We start from the raw sequence: 20504 nt of genomic DNA, 5'->3' as shown, positions 1-20504 counted from the left end.
GGAAACATTCAATGACTCCGGCAGCATGGTAGTGGTTAGCACTGTGGCTTCATAGCACCAGGATTCCAGGTTTGATTCCCTGCTGGGTAACTGTCTGTGCGGAGTCTGCACGTTCTCCCCGTGTCTGCATGGGTTTCCTCTGGGTGCTCTAGTTTCCTCCCACAGTCCAAAGATGTGCATGTTAGGTGGATTGGACATGATAAATTGCCCTTAGTGTCCAAAAGTATTAAGAGGGTTTATTGTGTTAGAGGGATAAGGTGGAAATGAGGGCTTAAGTGGCTCGGTGCAGACTCGATGGGCCGAATGGCCTCCTTCTGCACTGTACGTTCTGTAGCTTACTGTTGAGGGGGGCTCTGCTATCCATGCTGGTACAGGCCTCGATCTCACTGATTCCAAAGAATGGCAAAGGCACAACGGAGTGTGGGCCATACAGACCTATCTCACTCATGAACACTGACGCTAACGTGATCGCGAAGGTTCTGGCGAGATGACTGGAGTTTTGTTTGCCAGAGGTGATCGCAGAAGATCAGACCGTGTTTGTCATGGGCAGACAGCTGACGGTGAGCATCAGACGCCTGCTGAACATGGTCATGTCCCCAGGAGGAGACACCAGAGGTGATCATCTTCTTGGATGCAGGGAAGCCTTTGACTGGGTGGAGTGGAAGTACCTCATTGAGGTAATGGAATGGTTTGGGTTTGGGCCAGTGTTATCGCGCTCAGATCAGTAGAGGGGTTGAGAGTCATTCGGAGAGGAAACACAGAGCACAGAGTCTCTCTCTACATGGATGACCTGCTCCGCTACATTTTGAGCCCCTAGCCAGCCATAGGTAAGATAATGGAACTCCCAAGATAGTTCGGAGCCTTTTGGGATACAAACTTAATCTGAGCAAGAGTAAAATCTTCCCGGTGAACCCCCATGGAGAAGCAGCAGAGCTAGGAACGTTGCCGTTAAAGCTGGCCCAAACAAAGTTCCGATACCTGGGGATTCAGACATCCCACAACTGGACATGGCTCCACAAGTGGAACCTGCCTAACCTGGTGGAGAAAGTGAAAAAGGACCTGCAGAGGTGGGACTCACTCCCCCTCTCCCTGGCAGGGAGAGTGCAGATAATAAAGATTAACGTTCTGCTAAGGTTCCTCTTCATATTTCAATAATTCACGATCTTCATTCCCAAGTCCTTCTGCAGCAAGGTGGACAAGCTAATCTTGGCCTTCATGGGGGTGGGAAAGAACCCCAGGATCTGCAAAACCATCCTACAGAGAAGGGGGGGGAACTAGCACTGCTGAACGTCCTGTTCTACTACTGGGCAGAGAATGTAGAAAGGTGTAGGGTTGGCTGGGAGAGCCGGAGACGAAATGGGCACAGATGGAAGAGACCTCCTGTATTAGGATGTTCTTGCGGGCACTGGCCCCTGCCCCGCTCCCATTTCCCCCAGCCAAGTCCTCGACGATCCCAGTGGTGGTAGCCACATTAAGAACCTGGAACCAGCTCAGACACCACTTCAAACTGAAAGACATGTCCATTGCAGGCCCCATCTGCAAAAACCATAGGTTTATCCTGGCCAAAATGGACACTACGTATAAAACCTGGAGAAGGGTCAGAGATCTATATGTAAACAGTAAATTAGCAATCCTGGGGCAATTGGACACCACGTACAAAACTGGAGAAGGGAGGAAGGAATGTTGAAGGTCATAGATCCATATGTAGATAGTAGAGTAGCAAACCTGGGGCAACTAACAGAGAAGCTCCAGCTCCCGAAAGGGAACGAGCTCCGATATCTTCAAAAACAGGACTTCCTTTGCTTGGAGGCACCATTACCCAGTTACCCAGGCACACCCTGCTGGGTAGAATGTTAGCACAGGACGAATTAGGAAGGGGTTAAGTGCGTGGACAGATACAGACGATTGCTAGAGGAGGTAAGGGCCTCACTGGCCAAAATGAAAACGTATTGAGATGGGGGGGAAACTCTGGAGTGAGATACTACACGGGGGTGAACTGGCATTGCTAAAGGTGGTGCACAGGGCACACTGAATCAGGACGCGTGTGAGTGGGTTCTTCCCAGAACAAAGAACAATACAGCACAGGAACAGGTCCTTCAGCCCTCCAAGCCTGTATCGGTCATGATACCATCCTTGACAAAACTCACAGCACTTCCTAGTGTCATATCCCTTTATACTCATCCTGTCCATGAATTTGTCGAGATGCCTTTGTACGCCATTAATGTATTTGCTTCCACAACCTCCCAGTGCATTCCAGGCTCTCACCACCCTCTGAGTAAAAAACCTGCCTCGCACATCTCCTCTAAACTTTGCCCTAGGACCTTAAACCTATGCCCCCCAGTGACTGACCCCTCCACCCTGGTGAAGAGTGCCTGCCTATCCATTCTATCCATGCCTCTCATAACCTTGTAGACCTCTATTACGTCTCTCCTCAATCTCCGTTATTCTGATGAAAACATTTCGAGTCTATTCAGCCTCTCCGCATAGCTAAAACCCTCCAGACCAGACAACATCCCAGTAAACCTCCCATGCACCCTCTCCAAAGCCTCCTCATCCTTCTGCTCGTATGGTGACCAGAATTGTGCACAGTAGTCCAAGTGTGGCCTTATCAAGGTTCTGTACAACTGTAACATGACTTGTCACTTTTATACTCGATGCCCCTTCCAATGAAGGAAAGCATTTCTTGACTACCTTGTCCATTTGTGTTGCCACTTTCAAACATTTTTCCGGATTAAACTCCATTTGCTATTTCTCTGCCCAAGTCTCCAACCTATCTATGTCCTGCTGTATCCTCTGACAATCCTCAACACTATCTGCCACTCCGCCAATCTCGGTGTCATCTGCAAACTTACTAATCAGACCAGCTAAATTTTCCTCCAAATAATTTATGTACACTACAAACAACAGAGGCCCCAGCACAGATCCCTGTGGAACACCACTAGTCACAACCTTCCATTAGAAAAACACCATTCTACTGCTACCCTCTGCCTTCTGTGACTAAGCCAGTTCTGAATCCATCTTACCTACTCGCCTCTAATCCCGTGTGACTTCTGATGCACCATCGATTGCACGCGTGGCGAGTGATTTACCAATGTCAGGCTTTAATTAACTAGAACACAGCCTGGCGATCGTCTACAGTGGAAAGGAACGATCGTCAGGCTTCTGAGCATTTATACCTCGTTGATAGAGGCATGGTTAACTCAGCCTCTCGGTCAATCGGTCGAGAGGCACATGACCGACCAGGGCCAATGGTAAGCCGACGTTCTGGCCCAATGGCAGACGAGTATGCAGATCATATCATCACATTCACCCCTTACGGAGAAGGAAGGCGGGGGGGGGGGGGGGGGGGGGGGGGTGTGAACGAGACCCGGGGTGGGGGGGGGGGGGGAAGAACTGATGATATGAGTAGCCGTCGGGAGAATAATTTTCTCTCTGTACCCTTGTCGAATTTGGGGGCTTGCCACTGGCCCAGACATAACAATATTTACAAAAGGAAGTCCATGGGACCGTAGAACTCTAGATGGATTCGATCAGTCGTTTGGTGGTCCTTGACGTCCTGGCCGAGCGCCGTAGTGGAGGAGGTGTCGTCGGATCGGCTGATGGTCCTGCTGATGTCCTGGAGTCCGGGAACGATAGACCTCGAGTAGTCTCCGTCACCTGAGCTGGCCGCGGAGACGCCATGGATGAGGGATGGGGAAGCTGAGTGGGGTGCTGGGGTGAAAAAGGGGAGGGGGGGTCTGTGGTGGGGGGGGGCTGCACGCCGGCGGGTGCCAGGTCCCGGAGGGAGACCGTGTCCTGCCGACCGTCGGGGTACTCCACATACGCATACTGCGGGTTAGCGTGGAGTAACTGGACATGCTCCACCAACGGATCGGACTTGTGCACCCGCACATGCTTCCGGAGCAAGATGGGTCCGGGGGTGACCAGCCACGTCGGGAGAGGGGATCCGGAGGACGACTTCCTGGGGAAAACAAGAAGACGCTCATGAGGTGTCTGATTAGTTGCAGTACAGAGGAGTGAGCGGATAGAGTGCAGTGCATCGGGGAGCACCTCTTGCCATCGGGAAATAGGGAGATTTCTAGACCGGAGGGCTAGTAGTATGGTCTTCCAGATGGTACCATTCTCCCGCTCGACCTGTCCGTTACCCCGGGGGTTATAGCTGGTCGTCCTGCTAGAGGCGAGCCGGTCGGGCGCCGGGGCCCGGGGGTGGGGGGAGCCGGGGTCCGGGAGCGAGGGAAGCAGGGCCGCTGCGGGCAGGCAGGGACCAGGGGGGCCCGGAGAGGCGAGCCGGTCGGGCGCCGGGGCCCGGGGGCGGGGGGGAGAAACGTGCTCGGCGGGCAGGCAGAGGCCTGGAGGGGCCGGGGAGGTGCGCATGTCGGCCGGCGGGGCGCAAGTCGGGAGCAGCTGGGGCGGCCCTGGGGGAGAGAGGGAGGCACACAGGCCGTTTGCAGAGGCCTGGGGGAGGGGGGGAGAGTGCTGTGCAGCTTCCAGAAGCGCTGCAGCCAGCGTTTTGGCCTGGCAGACCGTGGAGTAGTGGCCCTTCTTCCCGCAGCTCTTACAGAGGGCGGAGCGGGCTGGGCAGCGCGAGCGAGGGTGCTTAGCGTACCCACAAAGTAGCAGCGGGGCCCCGCGGATTTATCGGGGCGCCCCGCGGCACAAGCCTGAGGGAGGCCGGGAGCGGTGGGTAGCTGGTGGGAAGCGTGCCAGGAGGCGGCCTGGCCAGGGTCATAGGTGCGAGCGCTTTGATCTGCGACCTCCAGGGAGGCGGAGAGAGTCAGTGTCTCCGTTAAACTGAGTTTGTCTCTTTCCAGCATCCGCTGGCGGATCACGGGGGACAGCATCCCAGCCACGTAAGCGTCTCTGACGAGTAGCTCCATGTGCTCTGTAGCGGACACCGCTTCACAGGCGCAACCTCTCCCCAGGGCACAGAGGGCCTGGGCGTATTGGTCTAGAGACTCACCGGGGACCTGCTTTCTGGTGGCCAGCAGATGTCGAGCGAATACCCTGTTGATCGGTTTGAGGAATTGTCCTTTTAGCTTCCGTATAGCTTCATCAAAATCTGTTTCGTCTTCGATTATTGAGTAAGCGGCAATACCCACGCTGGAGTGGAGGACGTGCAGCTTCTGTGCCCCGGTGGGGGGGGTGGTTGTAGATGCCAGGAACCCTTCGAGGCAAGTCAGCCAGAGTTTGAAAAGTTCTGTAGAGTTCGGAGTTTGCGGGCTGATGCGGAGGCATTCGGGCTTGATGCGGAACTCCATCTTCAAAGTTGTAGTTAATTAAATTGATGCACCATCGATTGCACGCGAGGCGAGTGATTTACCAATGTCAGGCTTTAATTAACTAGAACACAGCCTGGCGATCGTCTACAGTGGAAAGGAACGATCGTCAGGCTTCTGAGCATTTATACCTCGTTGATAGAGGCGTGGTTAACTCAGCCTCTCGGCCAATCGGTCGAGAGGCACATGACCGACCAGGGCCAATGGTAAGCCGACGTTCTGGCCCAATAGCAGACGAGTATGCAGATCATATCATCACAACTTCACCTTTTGTAGCAGTCTGCCATGAAGCGGCTTGTCAAAGGCTTTACTGAAGTCCATGTAAACAACAACCACAGCTCTCCCCCTCATCAATCATCTTTGTCACCTCCTCAAAAAACTCAATCAAGTTAGTGAGGCCCAACATCCCCTTTACAAAACTATGCTGTCTGTTGCTAATGCGTCCATTTGTTTCCATATGGGTATAAATCGTGTCCCTGACAATTCTCTTCAATTATTTACATACTACCGTCGTGAGGCTCAACAGCCTATAGTTTCCTGGTAATCCTTGCTCCTTTTCTTAAACAGCAGTACTACATTAGCTATTCTCCAGTTCTCTGGGACCTCACCTGTAGGTGGAAGACAGATGCGAGCAGTGTCGGGGGGTCCGGCTAACCACTCCTACAAGGTCTGGTCAAAGAATAAAGAAAAATACAGCACAGCAACAGGCCCTTCGACCCTCCCAGCCTTTGCCGATCATGATGCCCTAACTAAAAACAAAAACTTATGCCCTTATTTGTTTCGTATTCCTCTATTTCCTCCCTATTCATGTACCCATCCGGATGCTTTTTAAATGTTGATAATGTTCCTGCTTCCACCACATCCTCTGGCAGCGTGTTCCAGGCACCCACCACTCTCTGCATAAAAAACTTACCGTGCACATCTCCCTTAAACTTTCCCCCCTCACCTTGAACCTGTGCCCCCTTGTAATTGACACTTCCAACCTTGGAAAAAGCCTCTGACTAACCACCCTGTCTCTGCCTCTCATAATTTAGTACACCTCTATCCGGTCTTCCCTCAGCACCTGTCTTTCCAGTGAAAACAATCCTAGTTTATTCAACCTCTCCTCATAGCCAACACCCTCGAGACCAGGCAACATCCTGGTGAACCTTCTCTGTACTCTCTCCAAAGCTTCCATGTCCTTCTGATAATGTGGTGACCAGAACTGCACGCAATATTCCAAATGCACCCTAACCAAGGTTTTATACAGTTGCAACATGATTTCCCAACTCCTCTACTCAATGCCCCGGCTGATGAAGGCAAGCATGCCATATGCCTTCTTAATCACCCTGGCCACCTGCGTTGCCATTTTTAGCGAACTGTGGATCTGCACGCCCAGATCCCTCTGTACTTTAATGTTCCTAAGGGTTCTGCCATTTACAGTATAATTCATACATAGATTGGATTCTATGGCAGCACGGTAGCATTGTGGATAGCACAAATGCTTCACAGTGCCAGGGTCCCAGGTTCGATTTCCCGCTGGGTCACTGTCTGTGTGGAGTCTGCACGTTCTCCCCGTGTGTGTGTGGGTTTCCTCCGGGTGCTCTGGTTTCCTCCCACAGTTCAAAGATGTGCAGGTTAGGTGGATTGGCCATAGAACATAGAACATAGAACAGTACAGCACAGAACAGGCCCTTCGGCCCTCAATGTTGTGCCGAGCCATGATCACCCTACTCAAACCCACGTATCCACCCTATACCCGTAACCCAACAACCCCCCCTTAACCTTACTTTTATTAGGACACTACGGGCAATTTAGCATGGCCAATCCACCTAACCCGCACATCTTTGGACTGTGGGAGGAAACCGGAGCACCCGGAGGAAACCCACGCCCACGCCATGATAAATTGCCCTCAGGGATCAAATTGCCCCTTAGTGTTAGGTGGGGTTTCTGGGTTATGGGGATAGGGTGGAGGTATGGGCTTGGGTAGGGTGCTTTTTCCAAGAGCCAGTGCAGACTCGATGGGCCGAATGGCCTCCTTCAGCACTGTAAATTCTATGAATTCTATGAAAATGGATCACCTTGCATTTGTCCGGATTAAACTCCATCTGCCATTTCTGTGTCTAAGTCTCCAACCTATCTGTATTCTGTTGTATCCTCTGACAATCCTCAGCACTATCAGAAATCTTTGTATCATCCGCAAATCAGACCACCCACATTTTCCTCCAGATCATTTATATATACTACAAACAAGAGTCCCAACATTGATCCCTGTGGAACACCACTAGCTACAAATCTCCATTCTGAAAAACACACTGCCACTGCTATTTTCGGTCTTCTGCAACCAATCCAGTTCTATATCCATCTAGCCATCCCACCTCAAATCCCTTGTGACTTTAGTTTTTGTACCAGTCTACCATGTGGGACCTTGCTAAATGCCTTACTAAAGTCCATATAAACTACATCCACAGCCCTTCCCTAATCAATTTTCTTTGTCAGCTCTTCAAAAGCCTCAATCAAGTTGGTGAGACATGACCTTCCCCATACAAAACCATGCTGTCTGTCACTAACTAGTCCATTTTTCTCCAAATGAGCATATATCCTGTCACTCAGTATCTTTTCCAAAAGCTTCCCCACCACTGATTTCAGGCTCACTGGCCAATAATTTGCTGGATTATCCCTGCTTTCTTTCTTAAACAAGGAATAGTGTAATATCTAGTACATCATCTTTGCATATACAAAATGATCATGTTGAACAGTGTGTAATTACAGCATCCAGCCACTACATGTCGTAAGAGAACATCTCACGTGCCACACAGTGGTCCACATGACCTTGAAGGAGGGAGTTAGTTGAGAGGGTTGGAGACAGTCATGTTTTTCAGTAGCTCTGTGTATTGTAATTATTTAATCTAATACTTAGTTTTTTCAGCATAATTAAGAATTCACAATTTACAGTGTAGTGTAAATCAATTAGTTTTTATTTAATACAAAGTCTGCATGTTCTTTGTAGCAACACTGCAACATTAATAACAGTAATTTGAACAACCAAAGAACATCACATGGTACCAGGACGTGAATGTCAGAAAGAAAGGAGTATTTAGATCTAGCAATTTAACAGAAAACATTGTGCGAAACATCCAAAGACCGACTGCGAAGAAAATAGCGTACCTCGTGGCAGACAAAAGATGGAAAGCTTGAAGACTCCACAATATCTGCGCACATCGGGTAATGTAGACGTGAACTGACGTGTTTTGAAACAGCAGTTCACGCTGTATGTACAGGCTCTTGGCTTACAAGATGCCTCGGACAAGAGAAAAATTGCACATTTTGTAACCGTAGCGGGTCCCCAGGCAATTGAATTGTTTAACTCTTTTCAATTTGACACGGAGGAGAACAAAAAGAGCTATAAGGTGGTAATAGAGGAATTTGATCGTCATCGTAACCTTCAGACTAATGAGACCTTCGAAAGGTATATTTTATGAATGCGTGTGCAGAAAACGGGTGAAACAATAGATAGCTTTGTCAGGATCTAAAGTTAAAAGCACAGACCTACAACTTCACAGAGCTACATGATTCCTTAGTCAGAGACCAGATCGTGTATGGCCTCTAGAGCGATAAACTTCGTGAGGGTCTGTTAAGAGAATCCGAATTAAAGCTCGCTTATGCGATTAAAATATGCAAAGCAAGAGAAGTAGCATTGAAAAGAATAATAGAGATTCATCTCCATGAAAAAGGTACGAAAACGGCGGCTTCCAGCGATGTTATTAATGCTGTGTCGCAGTTCAACCAAAAAACGCGGTCCGAGCAACTATTTTAGAAAAAATGTTGAAGCCGCCATTTCACGTAGGAAAGACTCATCCTCTATGAAAATATCCTGCATATGGAAAAATATGTGCCAAAAGTGGAAAAAAGAACCATTTTACACAACAATGCATGTCCAGTAAGATGCAACAAGCGACAAAGGTTAATGAAATCCATAAATGCAGAAGATAAAAATACATCAGTGACAGACAGATTAACTAAAAGCAAGCAATATGTAAATGAAAATATGGCTAAAGGACTGGATGATACATATTTTGTAGGTGTAGACACGCCAATGAAGAATTGAAAATAGAGAAAACTTTAAAAGAAATCTCAAAAGTCAAAAATACGGACAATTGGACAATTCTGATAATACTCAACAAAACTCTAATTATATGAAACTGGATACTGGCACTAGAGTGAATCTAATAAATCAAGATGATGTTAAAAAAACCTAAGTTAAACCAACAATAGAAGACAGCAACTATATTTTAAAAGACTATAACGGAAAACAAATAGCGACCTTTGAACCTGCAAACTGCAGTTAAGCAGCGAAGATTTTTCATCAAGTTTGCAATTGCACAAGCAAATAAAATGTCTTTATTAGGTGCTGAAGCATGCGAGAAATTACAGCTAGGACAGTGAGTAGATAGTGTAGACCGTATACAACTGCCGCGCAAGGCGACCACAGATGCAAAGTTAGCAGAGGCTCCGAACGATAAATCCGACCAACTGGCTAGTCTTCCACAGACAGGGAACAGAAAAGAAGATTACACTGAGTGGATGGTGGACTGAGAAGACACAGTTGCCTTCGAGAGAAAGTGAAACATTACATAATTTTCATGTCAGACGTCAACAAGCACAAGAGAATTTTCAAAGGAAAACCAGCAAACGGTTTCAAAAGAAAACCTGCAAAAGTTTTTAAAGGAAACCAGAAGGTGGTTTCAAAAGAAAACCAGCGAGAGGTTTCAAAGGAAAACCAGGAGATTTCAAAAGGAAACTAGAGAAGCCTGACAGTGATTTCACTGGGAGAATGTTGGAAGCAAGGCAGAATCGTCAGTCCGGAAAAGTGAAACACAAAAAGGATGGATCCGAAGGGGACAAAAGAAACTTTGAAAAGCTGCTAGTCTTGTTACTTATCTATTTCATCCCAAGTTCACCGTTAACCTCCTTAATTTCCAAAATTCCTAACACATCCCCTCTTTTAAAAAACAAAATGTTAGCATTTTAAAGACAATTTTATTTCTCAATCATCCCTTAGCTGTTCCAGCTTATCAACCATTACAAAGATTTAAGAGCATGCATTAACAATAAATTATATTCCACCATTGCAAAAGAGACTTTAAGATGGGTACGGTATTAAGATGGGCAGTATGGTATTTCCCTCCCAAATGTTCCTGAAAGCCTCTTTTATACTCGTGATAAAGCATCCGCAACGATATTCTCTCTCCCAGCCACATGAATGATTTTTAAATTAGATGGTTATAACAACAGGTTCCATCGGAATAACCTGATTGTGAGTTTTTTCGAAAATTTCAGAGGGCTATGGTCTGTATATATGATTGCTTCTGCGGGATTACTGGCAACCTAAATCTCAAAATGTTACAATGTCAGTCCACATCTTAAAGTCTCTTTTTCAATGGTGGAATACATCTGTTAGTGACGATTTAATTTCCTTGAGAAATAGGCCACATGTTGCTCAATACCAGATTCATATTCCTGTAGCAACACAGCTCCCACACCATTGTCACTAGCTTCCGCAGTCAGTTTAAACTGCTTGTCGTGGTTTGAGGTGGCTAGCACTCGTTTTGTCATTAACATAGTTTTTAAATGTTTGAATGCCCTTTTGGAGACCTCCATCCAATTAAAGTGTTTGTTCTCCTTTAAGAACTCTGCGAGTGATGCTACCATACTGCTAAAGTTCGGAATGAACTTGTGATCGAATCCACTCACTCCCAGAAACCTCAAAATCTCTTTTCTTGTGGTGGGTTCCGGAAAATTCCAAATGGCCTGTATTTGTGCATCTTGTGGGGACATTTGACCATGTCCTACATTATATCCCAGATAGGCTGATTCTCCGAGGCATCGCGCCAAAATCGCAAAACGCGATCGGCCGGAGAATCAGCTCCGACGCTGAAATCGGGCTTGATGCTGGTTTCGCGCCGATTTTGGATTCTCCGGACCCCCCAACCCAACGAAAACACGGCGCCCGCCGCACGGCCTGGAGTATCTCATTATCCGCCCGACGACCAATTCTCCGGGGCCTCAGCGTTTCACCACGCCGGGTAGACCGATTTCCCGACGGCATGGTTCTAACAACCTATAAAAAATGATGATACTGGCGTGTTGGCTGAGGTGGCTGCGACAGTAGGTAGGAGTTGGCGTGGTGGGGACTGCGGGCCACCCGTAACGGACATTGGCTGTGTTTTCTGGGGGGTAGGGCCCTGCCAGGGCTGGGGAGGGGAAGGGAGGGGGAGGAACAGGCCGAGCAGTTGGGGAGCCCCCTGCATGACATGGTAGTGCCCATGCAACGAACGCCATTACGGCGGCCATCTTGTTGGTCACCCACCCCGGGCACTGGGTGAACGCAGGGTTAATGGCTGTATGGGTGGGTGCCACCCCACTCAACCGGCGGCACCCACCGGGGGGGGGGGGGGGGGGGGACACCCAAGGCCATACCTGCGGCAGCCCCCAGTGAGAGCGGTGCCATGAAACGGTGGCCCTGGCATCAGGGACGGGCACCAGGAGCGGGGGGCATGCTTGGCTGGGGCGCGCGATGCCAACTGGGGCGACCATGTAGCCCATAGTACCTGGTTGGGCACAGGTGTATGCGCCATGATGACATGTTTTCCCTTCACCCCCTGTACATTATTTTTTTTATAAATGTTTTTATTCAGTTTTCGTATTTTATATTGAACAAATTACAAATTGTTAGGAGAGAGAAAAAAAAAAACAAACAAAAACAAACACGCAAAAATTAACACACATATTTACAGGTAAGCATCTTCGTAGTAGTAACTGCGCCCCCCCCCCCCCCCCCCCCCCTCAACATGTTTATTTAGCTTGGTTTTGGGCCTTAGCTAGCCATCGAACCCCCGTAACGAACCTGTAGCCCCCCCCCCCCTCCCGCTACCTTCCCCCGACTATTCTTCCTCTTGTACATTGGCCACAAATAGGTCCCGGAACAGTCGCATGAATGGCTCCCACGTTCTGTGGAAGCCGTCGTCCGACCCTCGGATGGCAAATTTGATTTTCTCCATTTGGAGAGATTCCGAGAGGTCGGACAGCCAGTCCGCAGCTCTGGGCGGTGCTGCTGACCGCCAGCCAAACAGGATTCTACGGCGGGCGATCAGGGAGGCAAAGGCAAGGGCATCCGCCCTCCTCCCCAGGAATAGATCTGGCTGTTCTGAAACCCCGAAGACCGCCACTATCGGGCATGGCTCCACCCTCACTCCCACCACTTTGGACATTACCTCGAAGAAGGCTGTCCAGTACTCCACGAGTCTGGGGCAGGACCAGAACATGTGGGCGTGGTTGGCCGGGCCTCTTTGGCACCGTTCACATCTGTCTTCCACCTCCGGGAAGAACCTACTCATACGGGTTCTTGTTAAGTGGGCTCTATGTACCACTTTTAGTTGCGTCAGGCTGAGCCTTGCGCACGTGGAGGTGGAGTTGACCCTATGCAGTGCTTCGCTCCAGAGTCCCCACCCGATCTCCATCCCCAGGTCGTCCTCCCATTTCCTCCTTGTTGCGTCCAGTACGGTGTCGTCCCTATCTACCAGTCGGTCATACATGTCACTACAGTTCCCTTTCTCTAGGATACTTGCGTCCAGTAGGTCTTCCAGTAGTGTCTGTCGTGGCGGTTGTGGGTACGTCCTTGTCTCCTTTCGTAGGAAGTTTTTGAGCTGCAGGTACCGTAGCTCGTTCCCCCCAGCTAGCTGAAATTTCTCTGTCAGTTCGTCCAGTGTTGCGATCCTGTCGTCCGTGTACAGGTCCCTGACTGTCAGTGTCCCCCCGTCCTGCCTCCACCTTTTGAAGGTGGCGTCGGTCAGTGCTGGTTTGAACCTATGGTTGTTGCAGATGGGAGCCCTGTTCGACATTTTGGTCAGGCCAAGTTGCTGCCGCAGTTGGTTCCAGGATTGGAGGGTGGCTGTCACCACTGGGCTGCTGGAGTGTTTTTTGGGTGGGGATGGGAGTGCTGCCGTGGCGAGGGCCCGGAGGGAGGTTCCCATGCAGGAGGCCTCCTCCGCACGCACCCACTCAGCTTCTGGCTCCTGGATCCATCCCCTTACTCGCTCGGCTGTTGCTGCCCAGTGGTAGAGTTGTAGATTCGGGAGGGCTAACCCTCCCCTGGTTTTTGTTTTTTGTAAGACCTTCTTTGGGATCCTAGCATTTTTACCCCCCCATACGAACGCCATGATGAGTTTGTCCAGCGCTTTGAAAAAGGCCTTGGGGATGTAGATCGGAATGGATCTAAACAGGAAGAGGAACCTGGGCAGTACGTTCATTTTGATCGTCTGAACTCTCCCCGCGAGGGAGAGCGGGAGTGTGTTCCATCTTTGCAGGTCCTTTTTAACTTCCTCCGTCAGGCTGGTGAGGTTCCATTTGTGGATCCCTTTCCAGTCATGGGCTATTTGGATCCCCAGGTAGCGGAATTTATGTCGGGCTTGTTTGAACGGCAGCCCCTTTAGTGCTGCCCCCCCCCCCCCCTTGCGGGTGTAATGGGAAGATCTCACTTTTGCTCATGTTGAGTTTGTAGCCCGAGAAGGCTCCAAACTCTTTCAGGAGCGCGATGATCCCGTCCATGCTGCTTTGTGGGTCCGAGATATAGAGGAGCAGATCATCCGCATAGAGTGAGACTCTGTGCTCTCTACCTCCCCTTCGGATCCCCCTCCAATTTTTTGCTGCCCTGAGCGCGATTGCTAGCGGTTCGATTGCTAGTGCGAACAGCAGCGGGGACAGTGGGCATCCTTGTCTGGTGCCCCTGTGCAGCTGGAAGTATTGGGAGTTGGTATTGTTGGTCTGTACACTCGCCATGGGAGCGTTGTACAGGAGCTTTACCCAAGCGGTGAACCCTGTTCCAAGCCCGAACCGCTCCAGTACCTCTATGAGGTATTTCCATTCGACTCTGTCGAAGGCCTTTTCTGCGTCCAGGGAGACGATCACCTCTTGTGTTCTCTCCCCGGAGGGGGTCATTATCACGTTCAGCAGGCGCCTGATGTTCGCGGTCAGCTGTCTACCTTTGACAAAGCCCGTCTGGTCCTCTGTGACCACCTCAGGTACACAGTCTTCTAGCCTTTTGGCTAGGATTTTGGCCAGTATTTTGGCGTCTGCGTTCAGCAGAGATATGGGTCTGTATGACCCACATTCCGTTGGGTCTTTGTCTTTCTTAGGTATCAGCGAGATTGAGGCCTGTGCTAACGTGGGTGGCAACGTGCCCCTAGCTAGCGAGTCTGTGAACATCTCCCGCATGTGCGGGGCCAGCGCTGTCGCAAATTTTTTGTAGAAGTCCGCCGGGAATCCGTCCGGTCCCGGCGCCTTCCCCGCCTGCATGGAGCTAATGCTGTCCATGATCTCTCCCAGTGCTAGTGGTGCTTCCAGATCCCGTTTTCTGCCCTCTCCCACAACTGGTATGTTCAGTCCGTCAAGAAACCGGTTCATCCCAGCCTTCCCCGTTGGGGGCTCTGAGGTGTACAGCTCTTGGTAGAAGGCCTTGAAGGTTTTGTTAATCTTCTCTGGTTCTGTTTCCAACGTGCCTCTGGTATCTCTGATTTGCGCGATTTCTCTGCTGGCTGCCTGCTTTCTCAGCTGGTGGGCCAACAGGCGGCTGGCTTTGTCTCCGTGTTCGTATAGGGCCCCGCGTGCCTGGCGGAGTTGGTGTACTGCTTTCCTGGTGGAGAGCAGGTCAAAGTTCCTTTGTAATTCTTTTCTCTCCGCCAGGAGTTCTACAGTCGGGGCCTCGGAGTATTTATGGTCTACCTCCAGTATGGAGTCGACCAGCTTCTGCCTAGCCACCCTTTCCTCCCTATCTCTTTGCGCTTTGTAGGCTATGATTTCCCCTCTTAGTACGGCCTTAAGCGCTTCCCAGAACGTGGAGGGTGAGACCTCCCCGTTTTGGTTGATCTCAGTGTACTCCGCTATGGCCTGCGCTATCCTTTCGCTGAAGGCCTTGTCAGCTAGTAAGGCACCGTCCAACCTCCATTTGGGGCGCTGGGCCCTTCCCGTCTCTAGCCGCACATCCATGTAGTGTGGAGCGTGGTCTGATATCACAATTGCGGAGTATTCCACCTTGTCTATCTCTGGAAGCACCGTTTTCCCCACCACAAAGAAGTCAATTCTGGTGTACACGTTGTGTACTGGGGAGAAGAAAGAGAATTCTTTCTCCCCCGGGTGGGCGAATCTCCAGGGGTCTACTGCTCCCATCTGCTCCATATAGTGGCTGAGTTCCCTTGCCATGTTTGAGGTTTTCCCCGTTCTGGGGTTTGATCTGTCCGTCGTTGGGTCCTGTACACAGTTGAAGTCCCCCCCCATGATTAGTCGGTGCGTCGCTATGTCCGGGATTTCTGCCATGGTCTTTTGGATGAAGCTCGTGTCGTCCCAGTTGGGTGCGTACACGTTAACTAGAACTACCGGCGCCCCATCCAGGGCCCCGCTGACCATGACATACCGTCCCCCTGGGTCCGTAACCGTCTTTGTCGCCCTAAACATTGTCCTCTTGCCAATCAGGATCGCCACCCCCCTGGCCCTTGCCCCATAACAGGAATGATAGGTTTGTCCCACCCAGCCCTTTCTTACCCGCAGTTGGTCCCGCTCCCTCAAGTGCGTCTCTTGGAGGAAGACTATGTCGGCCCTCATGTTTCTAAGGTGGGTGAGGACTCTAGATCTCTTCACTGGGCCGTTAAGTCCCCTTACGTTCCAGGTGACTATTCTGGTGGGGGGCTTCTGCCCCCTTGCTCCTGTGGGGTTAACCATATTTGTCCGGTGGACGCGCCCCTGCCCTCTGGGGTTTCCCTATGTTAGGGGGCCGTCCAGGATGTCCACTATCACTGCTCTCCCCATGCGGTCGGGTCCCTGCGCTCCGGGGTTCCCCCTTGTCCCGGGGACACCCGCCATGGCCGTCCACTTTGTGTCCGCCACGCGGGTAGTCCCCTGCACTCCGGGGGGCCCCTTCACCCACAGACCGTACTGGGTGGGTGCTTGCAGCAGTTCCCTGTTTCGAGCCCTTGTCTGTGGCACTTTGTGGCCCTATTCCCTTACTGGCCTCTTTTGTCCCTTCGTCCCTGCGTTTCCCCTCCCTGGTCTCTCGCCCCCCGGGTGCCCCCCCCCCCCGCTCTATCCCTTTCGGGGATACCCCTGTGTACCCCTCCATTGCCCCTCTCTCCCCCATTCCTGTCCCCATTTGCTCTCCCACCTTTGATGGGTGATCCCCCCCCCTCCCCTGCCTGGCGCCTTCCCCCCTGTTGGGGGTGCGCTGCGGCCCTGCTCTGTTGCGCGCCCCCTTCGCTAGCTTTCCTGCTAGCACGGTGGCTCCCCTCCCGGAGGTTGCTGTCCCGCTTCCCCTCTCCCCTCTCCAGTACTCCCGTTCCCTCGTGCCGGGGCCTGGCCTCCCACCTGGAGCGGGCCCTAGGGCATTGGGTTGTTTTCCGTTCTGGGTGTTTCTGCCAGGGGGGAGGGGGCTGGCTTTGCCTCGCCCCTCCCCACCCCCCCGTCGGCATGACGTGTCTCCTTGCCATGGGCCCCTCGTCCCTACTTCCCATGGCGTTTTTCCAGCCCGTGCTCCTCGACGAATCTATTCGCCTCGGCAGGGGCTGTAAAGAAATATTCCTTGTGTTGGTATGTGACCCAGAGTTTTGCTGGGTACAGCATACCAAAACGTACTTTGTTCTTATAGAGAGCTGCTTTCGCTCTGTTGAACTCCGCCCGTCTCTTAGCTATGTCCGCTCCAAAATCCTCGTAGATTCGGATGGCGTGCCCGTCCCAATTGCAGGCTCTATTCTCCTTGGCCCAGCGCAGGATTGTCTCCCTATCCCGGTACCGGTGCAGTCTGGCTATAACTGCTCTCGGTTTTTCCCCTTCCTTGGGCTTCGGGCGCAGTGACCGATGAGCTCTGTCCATTTCCGGTGGGGTGGGAAAAGTTTCCCGCCCCACTAAGGAGCCCAGCATCGCAGCCACGAATGTTGTGGGACTTCTACCCTCTATCCCCTCTGGCAGGCCCACTATCTTGATATTTTGCCTTCTCGAGCTGATCTCCTGGTCGTCTACCCTGCCCTTCAGGCTCCCCTGTGTTGCACTCAGTTTCACCATTCCCCTCTCCAGGGATATGACCCGGTCGCTCGCGTCAGTCGCTGCCTTCTCCAGCTCTTTAATGGTTGCCCCCTGGGCTTCCAGTATCTTCCCTTGGGCTTCCAGTATCTTCCCTTGGGCATCCACTTTCTTCTCCAATCTGGTCAGAACCTGCTGCACCCCTGACATGGCCCTGGTCGCTGCTGCCTGTGCTGCGGCCTCTGCGTCTGCTTTTAACTCTGCCTTGAATGCCTGCAGCTGCTCCCTCACCACCTCGGCAAAGGCTTCCTTCCAATTCACGCCCCCCTCTAACCCCAGGGGAGAGGTTGCCCGCCCGTCCAGCTCTTCTGGATGCGGCGAAGCATCCTTCCCGCCGCTTCGCGTGTTGACTCGTTCGCCCGAGCTGGCTTTCCCTTTGCCCAGTCTACTTCCGGTGCCCCCTTTCTCTTGGCTCCTTTCTGGCACTTTTTTCTCCCCCTTCCCCTTCATCTTTTCTTCTCTCCTTGTTCTTCTTTTTCCCCCTTTTCCGCACCCTATTTTTATTTTATTTATTATTATATATCTATATATGTATATATATATATATATATATATATTTTTTTTTTTTTTTTTTTTTTAAATTTATTTCCCCTACCCCTTTTCTCTTTACCAGTTTTCTTTTGGGAAGAACAGAAATACAAGTCTCTTTTTTCTTTTTTCCCCACTCAACCAGGAGAGAGAGTCCCTTTGTCTTTGCCACGTGGTGGTCACAGCAGTTGGGGGGGGGGGGGAGGGGCGAGTGGGCCGGTGGTCGCTGCTGGTTGGGGGGGGGGGGGGGGGGTCCCCGCTGCTGGTTGGGGGGGGGGGGTTGTGTCCCCGCTGCTGGCTGGGGGGGGGGGTTGTGTCCCCGCTGCTGGCTGGGGGGGGGGGGGGGTTGTGTCCCCGCTGCTGGCTGGGGGGGGGGGGGGTTGTGTCCCCGCTGCTGGCTGGGGGGGGGGGGGGGGGTTGTGTCCCCGCTGCTGGCTGGGGGGGGGGGGGGGGGGTTGTGTCCCCGCTGCGGGCTGGGGGGGGGGGGGGGGGGGTTGTGTCCCCGCTGCTGGCTGGGGGGGGGGGGGGGGGTTGTGTCCCCGCTGCTGGCTGGGGGGGGGGGGGGGGGGGGGGTTGTGTCCCCGCTGCTGGCTGGGGGGGGGGGGGGTCCCCGCTGCTGGCTGGGGGGGGGGGGGAAAGAGAAGAGGGGCCGCCGCCGCCGCACCGCTCCTGGCCCGCGTGGGGGGGGGGGGGGGGGGAGAGAGAAGAGGGGCCGCCGCCGCCGCACCGCTCCTGGCCCGCGTGGGGGGGGGGGGGGGGAGAGAGAAGAGGGGCCGCCGCCGCCGCACCGCTCCTGGCCCGCGTGGGGGGGGGGGGGGGGGAAGAGAAGAGGGGCCGCCGCCGCCGCCGCCGCCGCACCGCTCCTGGCCCGCGTGGGGGGGGGGGGGGGAGAGAAGAGGGGCCGCCGCCGCCGCACCGCTCCTGGGTCGCGTGGGGGGGGGGGGGGGGGGGGAGAGGGGATGGACCTGCTGCTGTTGGGCCCCCCTGTCGCCGCTCCGGCTCCTCCGCTCCCGCTCCGGCTCCTCGGCTCCGGCTCCTCGGCTCCTCGGCTCCTCCGCCCCGGCTCCTCGGCTCCTCCGCTCCGGCTCCTCGGCTCCCGCTCCGGCTCCTCGGCTCCTCGGCTCCTCCGCCCCGGCTCCTCGGCTCCTCGGCTCCCCGGCTCCCCGGCTCCCCGGCTCCACGGCTCCTCGGCTCCCCGGCTCCTCGGCTCCTCGGCTCCGTCTCCTTGAGAGGTTAGTTAAGCACTGTCTCCCCCCCCCCCCCCCCTGTACATTATCATGTTTGGTCACCAACCAGCAATGTTGGCCGCTGTGGCGGGGGCCAATACCCTGCATGCAGCCCTGTGGCAGCGGAGGCGGCGCAGAGAGGAGGCAGAGGCTGTAGCAGAGGAGTGGGCCGCAGAGAGGCAGATGGCAGCCGCTCGGGCAAGAGACACCCCCCCCCCCCCCCCGACAGGCCGAGGAGGAGGTGGAGTAACGGGATGACGAGGAAGAGGAGGAGGAGGTGGTGGTAGTGCCAAGGAGTCGCCGGATGAGGCCCCGCATGTACCGGCACCGCATGATCTTTGAGGAACTCACGATCCAGGCATGCAGGAGGACACTACGGATGAGCCAGGAGACTGTTGGATTCATCTGCCACATGATGGCACACCGGCACCGCGTGGGAGTGCGGAGGACACCCGCTACCGGTGGCCGTCAAGGTTACAGTCGCCCTGAACCTTTATGCCACGGGGTCGTTACAGTCGCCAAGTGGGCCCTTGCGAACCACTACATCCAGTTCTCTGTGCCCAGGCAGCGGGCTTCGCTGCCATCGCCGGGATGTCCCGGGTCCAGGGCGTAATCGATGGGGTGCATATCACCAGTGGCGGATAATAGGCCGCTGTCCTCCACAATACCCCAGCAGAGGGCCGATGTGCTGGAGGAGGATGAGGAGCAAGGGCAGGCCTCGCCAGACGAGGACAAGGGGGAAGGGGACAATGAGCGGGACATGGGGGCTGGCCATGCACGGAAGTCCGCACTATGCTATCGGCAGGGCCAGAGGGCACGGGACGCTTTAGTCACCAGATGTATCACCAACTAGGGGAAGGGTTGCTCGGGAGGGGCAGAATATATACCTGCCGCACAACGAGCTGGGGGCACTGGTTTGCCAGTGACTGTGGGTCTGGTCCATGGGATGAAGGATGATGACAGTCCGCTCTGCAATACGCTCCGTGCTCCACATTGTTAGACACCGTCTGAATCATGCCCACAGTATCACCTTCCACCTGCAAGCGGGCTGGCCAGTCAATCACACAGTCCTGTCGGATAGCTGGGGATGGGGTGAATGGGACGGTCGGAGGGGGATGGGGCTGCACTGTCCACCCACTGGGCCTCACTCGTCCACCATCCCTCACCCCCAGTGGCCATCACTGACCGGTGCAGACCTGTTCTGCCCACAGCCCACCAGATGCACCAGGGACCCCGGGGATTGGGGGGGGGGGGGGGGGGGGGGGAGTCCGAGGTGCTGCAGTGTTCCGGGACCACCTCCTCCTCCTTCAGGGTCCCCAATGGCCCCGGGCTTCCCCATGGGATAGGGGTGCGAGCGGAGTCAACCCCCGAG

This window comes from Scyliorhinus canicula, chromosome 3, assembly GCF_902713615.1.
Source record: "Scyliorhinus canicula chromosome 3, sScyCan1.1, whole genome shotgun sequence".
In the NCBI taxonomy this organism is placed as follows: Eukaryota; Metazoa; Chordata; class Chondrichthyes; order Carcharhiniformes; family Scyliorhinidae; genus Scyliorhinus; species Scyliorhinus canicula.
The sequence above is the reverse complement of the archived record's forward strand: the minus strand, read 5'-3'. Positions refer to the sequence as shown.